Source organism: Triticum dicoccoides, chromosome 7B, assembly GCF_002162155.2.
Source record: "Triticum dicoccoides isolate Atlit2015 ecotype Zavitan chromosome 7B, WEW_v2.0, whole genome shotgun sequence".
In the NCBI taxonomy this organism is placed as follows: domain Eukaryota; kingdom Viridiplantae; phylum Streptophyta; class Magnoliopsida; order Poales; family Poaceae; genus Triticum; species Triticum dicoccoides.
Genome location: NC_041393.1, coordinates 134830197 through 134838053, shown reverse-complemented (window position 1 = coordinate 134838053; position 7857 = coordinate 134830197).

The following is a 7857-nucleotide window of genomic DNA, read 5'->3' as shown; positions in this document are numbered from 1 at the left end:
GACGGAGATGAGGGCGGCAACGGGGACGGGGGCGGCGACGGGGACGGGGGCGGCGACGGAGACGAGCGGCGACGGGGACGATCGAGGGCGGCGGCGACGGCGACGGAGATGGAAACAGAGGAACAAATAGAGAGGGAAACTGAAATTTTCGTAGCTGTTGTATATATAGAAGGCACCTTTAGTACCGGTTGGAGCCACCAACCGGTACTAAAGGCCTGTTTTGGCCTGGCCAAGCGGCGGGAAGAGACCCCCTTTAGTACCGGGTGGTGGCACAAACCGGTACTAAAGGCCCCCCTTTAGTACCGGTTTGTGCCACCACCCGGTACTAAAGGGGTCGCGCTGCCACCCCAAAGTTTAGTCCCACCTCGCCGGGCGAAGGGCAGCCACACTGGTTTATAAACCCAGCCACGGCTATCATTTCGAACTCCTCTATATAGCTAGCAGGCTTGTGGGCCTAAACTCTGCGCGCTGCCCTGTGAGTCTGCTGGGCCTTTAAGGCCTGTAATTACACACCTGTGGCCTATCAGGCCCACAGGACAGCGCCCCAATTTTTTTTATAGTTTTTTTCTTTTCTATTTATTTTTGCGTAGTTTTTTGTATAGTTTTTTCTTTTCTGTTATATTTATTTTCTTCTATTTATTTGTGAGTAGTTTTTCATCTAGTTTGCCAAAATTCAACATTTTCAGAGTTCATTTTGTAGTGATTTTCAATTTCACGGTCATTTTGTAAACGATTGAAAAATAGCAAATATAATTTTTTTTCTTTTCTGCTTTATTTTTTCTTCTATTTATTTCTGAGTAGTTTTTTCTTTTCTGCTATATTTATTTTCTTCTATTTATTTTTGAGTAGTTTTTATATAGTTTTTTTCTTTTCAGCTATAGTTTTTCTTTCTTTTCTGCTATTTTTTCTGTTAGTGCCCGTAGTTTTCAAATTTGAATAGTTTAAATTTTGAATTATTTGAAATTAGTGTGAATTTGTTTGCACATAAAATTTCTTCGCGTTTCAAATGCCAAAACACATAACTACCCTAACTATTACAGAGATTCCCCTCTTGGTGCGAAACACAGAAGAAAGTGATGATAGCTAGTGAAGCCGATCACATCCCAGATCTTTGGGTGTGAAACTTTTTTTTCGCGTGTGTCCCTTTGCGCCGTAACCATGGAAAATCTTCATCATTTAACGGGATGCTCGGGTCAATATTCACTGTGAATGGAGCAATTTCATCAAACTTTTCATAATCTTCGGACTTGTCTATCTTGTCATCCACTCCCATGATGTTTCTCTTCCCAGAAAGAACTATGTGCCGCTTTGGCTCATCGTACGATGCATTCGCTTCCTTATCTTTTGTTTTTCTTGGCTTGGTAGACATGTCCTTCACATAGAAAACCTGTACCACATCATTGGCTAGGACGAATGGTTCGTCTGCATACGCAAGATTGTTGAGATCCACTGTTGTCATTCCATACTGCGGGTCTTCCGTTACCCCGCCTCGTGTCATATTGACCCATTTGCACCGAAACAAAGGGACCTTTAAACCACGTCGATAGTCAAGTTCCCATATGTCCTGTATATAACCATAATATGTTTCCTTTCTCGTCTTGGTTTCTGCATCAAAGCGGACACCACTGTTTTGGTTGGTGCTCTTCTTATCTTGGGTGATCGTGTAAAATGTATTACCATTTATCTCGTACCCTTTGAAAGTCATTATATTTGAAGATGGTAACTGGGACAACAAGTACAGGTCATCTTCAATAGAGGTGTCATGCATGGTACGTGTCTGCAACCAGCTGGCGAAACTCCTGGTTTGTTCACGTGTAATCCAGTCATCAGACCGCTCCGGGTGTTTGGAGCGTAGCAAATTCTTGTGTTCATCCATATACGGAGCCACCAAGGCGGAATTCTGTAGAACTGTGTAGTGTGCTTCAGTGAGAGAATGTCCGTCCATACCTATTATTTGTTCCCCTCCTAGCGTGCCTTTTCCATCCAGTCTGCCCTTATGCCGCGATTCAGAAACACCAATCGGCTTAAGGTCAGGAATAAAGTCAATACAAAACTCAATGACCTCCTCATTTTGACGGCCCTTGGAGATGCTTCCTTCTGGCCTAGCACGGTTATGAACATATTTCTTTAAGACTTCCATGAACCTCTCAAAGGGGAACATATTGTGTAGAAATACAGGACCCAAAATGTTAATCTCTTCGCACAGGTGAACTAGGACGTGTGTCATGATGTTGAAGAAGGATGGTGGGAACACCAACTCGAAACTGACAATACATTGCACCAAATCATTCTTTAACCTTGGTATGATTTCTGGATCGATTACCTTCTGAGAGATTGCATTGAGAAATGCACATAGCTTCACAATGGCTAATCGAACGTTTTTCAGTAGAAGCCCCCTCAATGCAACCGGAAGCAGTTGCGTCATAATCACGTGGCAATCATCAGACTTTAGGTTCTGGAACTTTTTCTCTGCCATGTTTATTATTCCCTTTATATTCGACGAGAAGCCAGACGGTACCTTAATACTGAGCAGGCATTCAAAGAAGATTTCCTTCTCTTCTTTGGTAAGAGCGTAGCTTGCATGACCCTGATGTATGCCGTCTTCTCCGTGCATACGTTGCTGGTCCTCCCGTGCCTCAGGTGTATCTTTTGTCTTCCCATACACGCCCAAGAAGCCAAGCAGGGTCACGCAAAGATTCTTCGTCACGTGCATCACGTCGATTGCGGAGCGGACCTCTAGGTTTTTCCAATATGGCAGGTCCCAAAATATAGATTTCTTCTTCCACATGGGTGCGCGTCCGTCAGCGTCCTTTGGAACAGGTTGTCCGCCAGGACCCTTTCCAAATATCACCTTCAAATCCTTGACCATATCATGTACATCAGCACCAGTACGGTGGCGAGGCTTCGTCTGGTGATCCGCCTCACCTTTGAAATGCTTGCCTTTCTTTCTTACGGGATGCCTGCTCGGAAGAAATCGACGATGTCCCAGGTACACATTCTTCTTACAACTATTCAAATATATACTGTCGGTATCATCCAAACAGTGCGTGCATCCGTGGTATCCCTTGTTTGTCTGTCCTGAAAGGTTACTAAGAGCAGGCCAATCATTGATGGTCACAAACAGCAATGCCTTTAGGTCAAATTCTTCCTGTTTGTGCTCATCCCATGCACATACACATGTTCCATTCCACAGTTGTAAGAGTTCTTCAACTAATGGCCTTAGGTACACATCAATGTCGTTGCCGGGTTGTTTAGGGCCTTGGATGAGCACTGGCATCATAATGAACTTCCGCTTCATGCACAACCAAGGAGGAAGGTTATACAAACATAGAGTCACAGGCCAGGTGCTATGGTTGCTGCTCTGCTCCCCAAAAGGATTAATGCCATCTGCGCTTAGACCAAACCATACGCTCCTTGCGTCATCTGCAAACTCCTTCCCGTACTTTCTTTTGATTTTTCTCCACTGCGACCCGTCAACGGGTACTCTCAATTTTCGGTCTTTCTTACGGTCTTCTCTGTGCCATCGCATCGCCTTGGCATGCTCTTTGTTTTGGAACAAACGTTTCAACCGTGGTATTATAGGAGAATACCACATCACCTTGGCAGGAATCTTCTTCCTGGGGCACTCGCCCTCGACATCACCATGCTCATCGCGGCTGATCTTATAGCGCAATGCACCACATACCGGGCAAGCATTCAAATCCTCGTACTCAGCGCGGTAGAGGATGCAATCATTAGGGCATGCATGTATCTTCTGCACCTCTAACCCTAGAGGGAAGACAGCCTTCTTTGCTTCGTACGTACTCTCGGGCAATTCGTTGTCCTTTGGAAGCATATCCTTTATCATTACCAGCAACTTTCCAAATCCCTTGTCAGATACACCATTCTCTGCCTTCCATTGCAGCAATTCCAGTGTGGTGCCCAGCTTTTTCTTGTCACCTACGCAATTCGGGTACAACAATTTTTTGTGATCCTCTAACATGCGCTGCAACTTCTTCTTCTCCAAATCACTTGCACAGTTTCTATTTGCATCGGCAATGGCCCGACCTAGATCATCAACGGGCTCATCTGATGCCTCTTCTTCAGCTTCTTCCCGCATTGCCGGCTCAGCTTCTTCCCGCATTACCGGCTCAGCTTCTTCCCCCATTGTTGTATCATCGTATTCAGGGAACCCATGGCCAGGATAGCTGTCGTCGTCCTCTTCTTCTTCATTGTCTTCCATCATAACCCCTCTTTCTCCGTGCTTGGTCCAAACATTATAGTGGGGCATGAAACCGGACTCAAACAGGTGGACGTGAATGGTTCTTGACGTAGAGTAATTGCGACCATTCTTACAGCCAGCACATGGACAAGGCATAAAACCATCCGCCCGCTTGTTTGCCTCAGCCGCAAGCAGAAAAGTATGCACGCCCTCAACGAACTGGGGAGAGCATCAGTCATCGTACATCCATTGCTGGCTCATCTTCATTACACAACACCGAATAGACCAAATTAATACAAGTTCATACATAAAGTTCATACAACACTTAAATGCAACAAACAAATAACTCTCTAGCTAAAGCATTTAAATGCAACAACAAAGGTGATCAAGATTGCAACTAAGGTAACAATTGATCCAACAGCATAATGATACCAAGCCTCACTATCGATGGCATATTTTCTAATCTTTCTAATCTTCAAGCGCATTTTCTCCTTCTTGATCTTGTGATCATCGACGACATCGGCAACATGCAACTCCAATTCCATCTTCTCCCCCTCAATTCTTTTCAATTTTTCTTTCAAGCACTCGTTTTCTCTTTCAACTAAATTTAACCTCTCGACAATAGGGTCAGTTGGAATTTCCGGTTCACATACCTCCTAGATAAAAATATCTATGTGTAACGCCCGAGACCGATGTGCCAGGTGTCATGCAGTTATTCGATGTTGTTGCGTTGTCTTTTTCTTGCGTGTTGCATTCATCATTGCATCATGTGCATTGCATCATGTCATCATGCCATCATGTCTTTTCTTTTCTTACTCAACTAAATAAATTTTATGGATCTTCGATCCATTTAAATCGAGGGAAGGATGACTTCTCTTTATAATATATCCTCCCGATATTAGTGGAGCTATTATAAAATAATCCATTCTTTGGAGTCACCATAACACACTTGCAAAAATCCCAATGCCTTTTATTATTTCAATTCTTGGCCTCTAACTTTGCCATATATCCTTTCGTCATTTTCCGGAGCTCCACCTAAATTCTCAACATTTTTTGGACATTTCTAATTCCTATCCCTTGTTCAAACCTTTTCAATTAAATTCAAATGACTTTGAATTTAATTCTTGCAATCATGTCCAATCCTACTTTTCTTTGACCGGGCGCATTTTTGTGAGTCCGGAGAAATTAACCACATGCCCTAATTCTTCTTCCAACCTTCTCTTGTCTTCTTTCCTTTCTTCTAATTCCCTATTAATGAAAAGAGAGAGGAGGAAGAGAGAAGCCCAGCCGCCACTTGTGTCCAGCTAGGCCCATTTGGCCCAAGGCCTCCCGCAGCCCACTCCCTAACCTAAACCCTAGCCCGACTCCCTTCTCCCTCTCGTTTTTCCCCTCGCGCCGCCAGGAGAGCCCCCGCGCTCGATCCCATCTTCCCCATCTTCTCGATCCCATCTCCCTTTCGATCTCTTCCCTACTCGCTGCCTCTTTTCCCTCGTCCTCCTCCCAACACTTGCACGCAGAGGAGCAGCTTCCCATTCCCCCGAACCCCTTGTCCACTACCTTGGCCTCCGGCCATGGCGCCCGCACCGACCGCCCAGCAGGCCATGCCCCTGGCCGGAGCCACCTTTCCGCGCCTCCTCCTCACCAAGCTCCCCGTCGCCCAGGCGCCCGAGGAGAGGAGCTCCTCGAGCACCTGCGCCTGCAGCCATTGCGCCCGTCGCCGGCGCCACAAGTCCGCGTCGCCGAGCCCCTCGTCCTGCCGGAGTTGCTCCTTCTGCCGCACGCCCACCGAGCTCCATCGCGCCCGACGCCATCGACCTCGAGCTCCAGTGCCCTGCCTTTGTCCGTGCGCCTGTGACGAAGCTCCGGGAGCAGCCATGGCCGTGGATGCCGCCCGCCGCCTCCAGTCTGAAGCTCCGGCGTGCCCAAGCCTCGGAGTCGACCGGATCGACCTCCCCAAACCCCCGTCGCTGGCCTACCCTATTTCTGCTGCGCCGAACGATGACGACCAGCGCCATCCCCCCTGCTTGCACTCCTGCCGCGCCTTCGTTCCGTCTCCTAGCGAAGGAGATGACTAGCAGCACCCAGCCCTGTTGACCGCTGCACGCGCAGGCCCAGTGCACTCACCATGGTCTCCCCTCCTTGTGTGGGCTGCGCCCCTCTCCATGGCCAAGACCGGGACACCGTGAATGTCAAGTTCCTCCACAGGCGCCCGAACGACTACGCGGATTCGCCAAGTACATCTTCTTCAAGACCGATGCCCGAACAAGCACCGATTGCGTGGATTACGTCAAGTTCAACTACTTTAACTACAAACGTTGTACGACTACTTCCACGACAAACGTCTCGAGAACGTCTACTTCCTCTACTTGGCATCGAACAAGAACCGTCCCATTTGCACGCTACAAAGGTATAGCCACCGAGATACGTCCGAGAACGAATGCTTGTGTTGTATGAGACGCACCCCTTTGTCTGCACCGTGTCCGTTTTGACACTCGTTTCCATGCTCCTAACCCGTGGGAACCCGGTTACCGGGAGCACCCCACCGTTCATCACATGACACGCTCCCGTCACTTTCTTTTGCACCGACGTCTCATTGAGTTGTTGGCGTGGCACCCTTTTTGTTCCGCCATGACGACTAAATGCTTCATAATGCTCATGTCAACTTTTAATAAAAATTGCATAAACTTGTTCATGTCATCCACATCATGATAACAACAATTAATATGTTTAAATTGTTGTTGCAATAAATTACTAATGCATATGGGGATTTACCGGATTTGTTGTTTGTTATATCCGGCCCCATTTAAATTGCTTAGTTAGATAGTTTCTTTTATGCTTCACCTCTTGCCATGCTTAATAACATTTAATATTGTTGGGTACATTACCGGGAGAGAACTAAATAACTTGAATGTGGTGTTTCGTCAATATGCAACTCGTTGCATATTGAGCTCCACTTAATTTGTAGGATTGTTTTGTGCATTTGGTCATGCCATGCTTCATTAAACCGGACATGCATCATACTTGGTTGTGCATCATGCCATGTTTATGAGGTGGTTGTTTACCATGATTGTTTTGCTCCTTTCCGGTGTTGCTTCTTCGGGTTGGTTCCGATAACGTCGCGTTGTGAGGACCCGTTCGTCTACATTCGTTTGTCTTCTCCATGGTCTCGTTCTTCTTCCTTGCGGTATTTCAGGCAAGATGATCATACCCTCGAAATCACTACTATCTTTGCTATGCTAGTTTGCTCGCTCTTTTGCTATGCCAATGCTACGATGCCTACCATTTGCTTGTCAGCCTCCCAAATTGCCATGTCAAACCTCTAACCCACCATGTCCTAGCAAACCGTTGATTGGCTATGTTACCGCTTTGCTCAGCCCCTCTTATAGCGTTGTTAGTTGCAGGTGAAGATCGAAGTTTGTTCCTTGTTGGAACATGGAGATGTTGTTCCTTGTTGGAACATGTTTACTTGTTGGGATATCACAATATATCTTACTTAATTAATGCATCTATATACTTGGTAAAGGGTGGAAGGCTCGGCCTTATGCCTGGTGTTTTGTTCCACTCTTGCCGCCCTAGTTTCCGTCATATCGGTGTTATGTTCCCGGATTTTGCGTCCCTTACGCGGTTGGGCTATAATGGGAACCCCTTGACAGTTC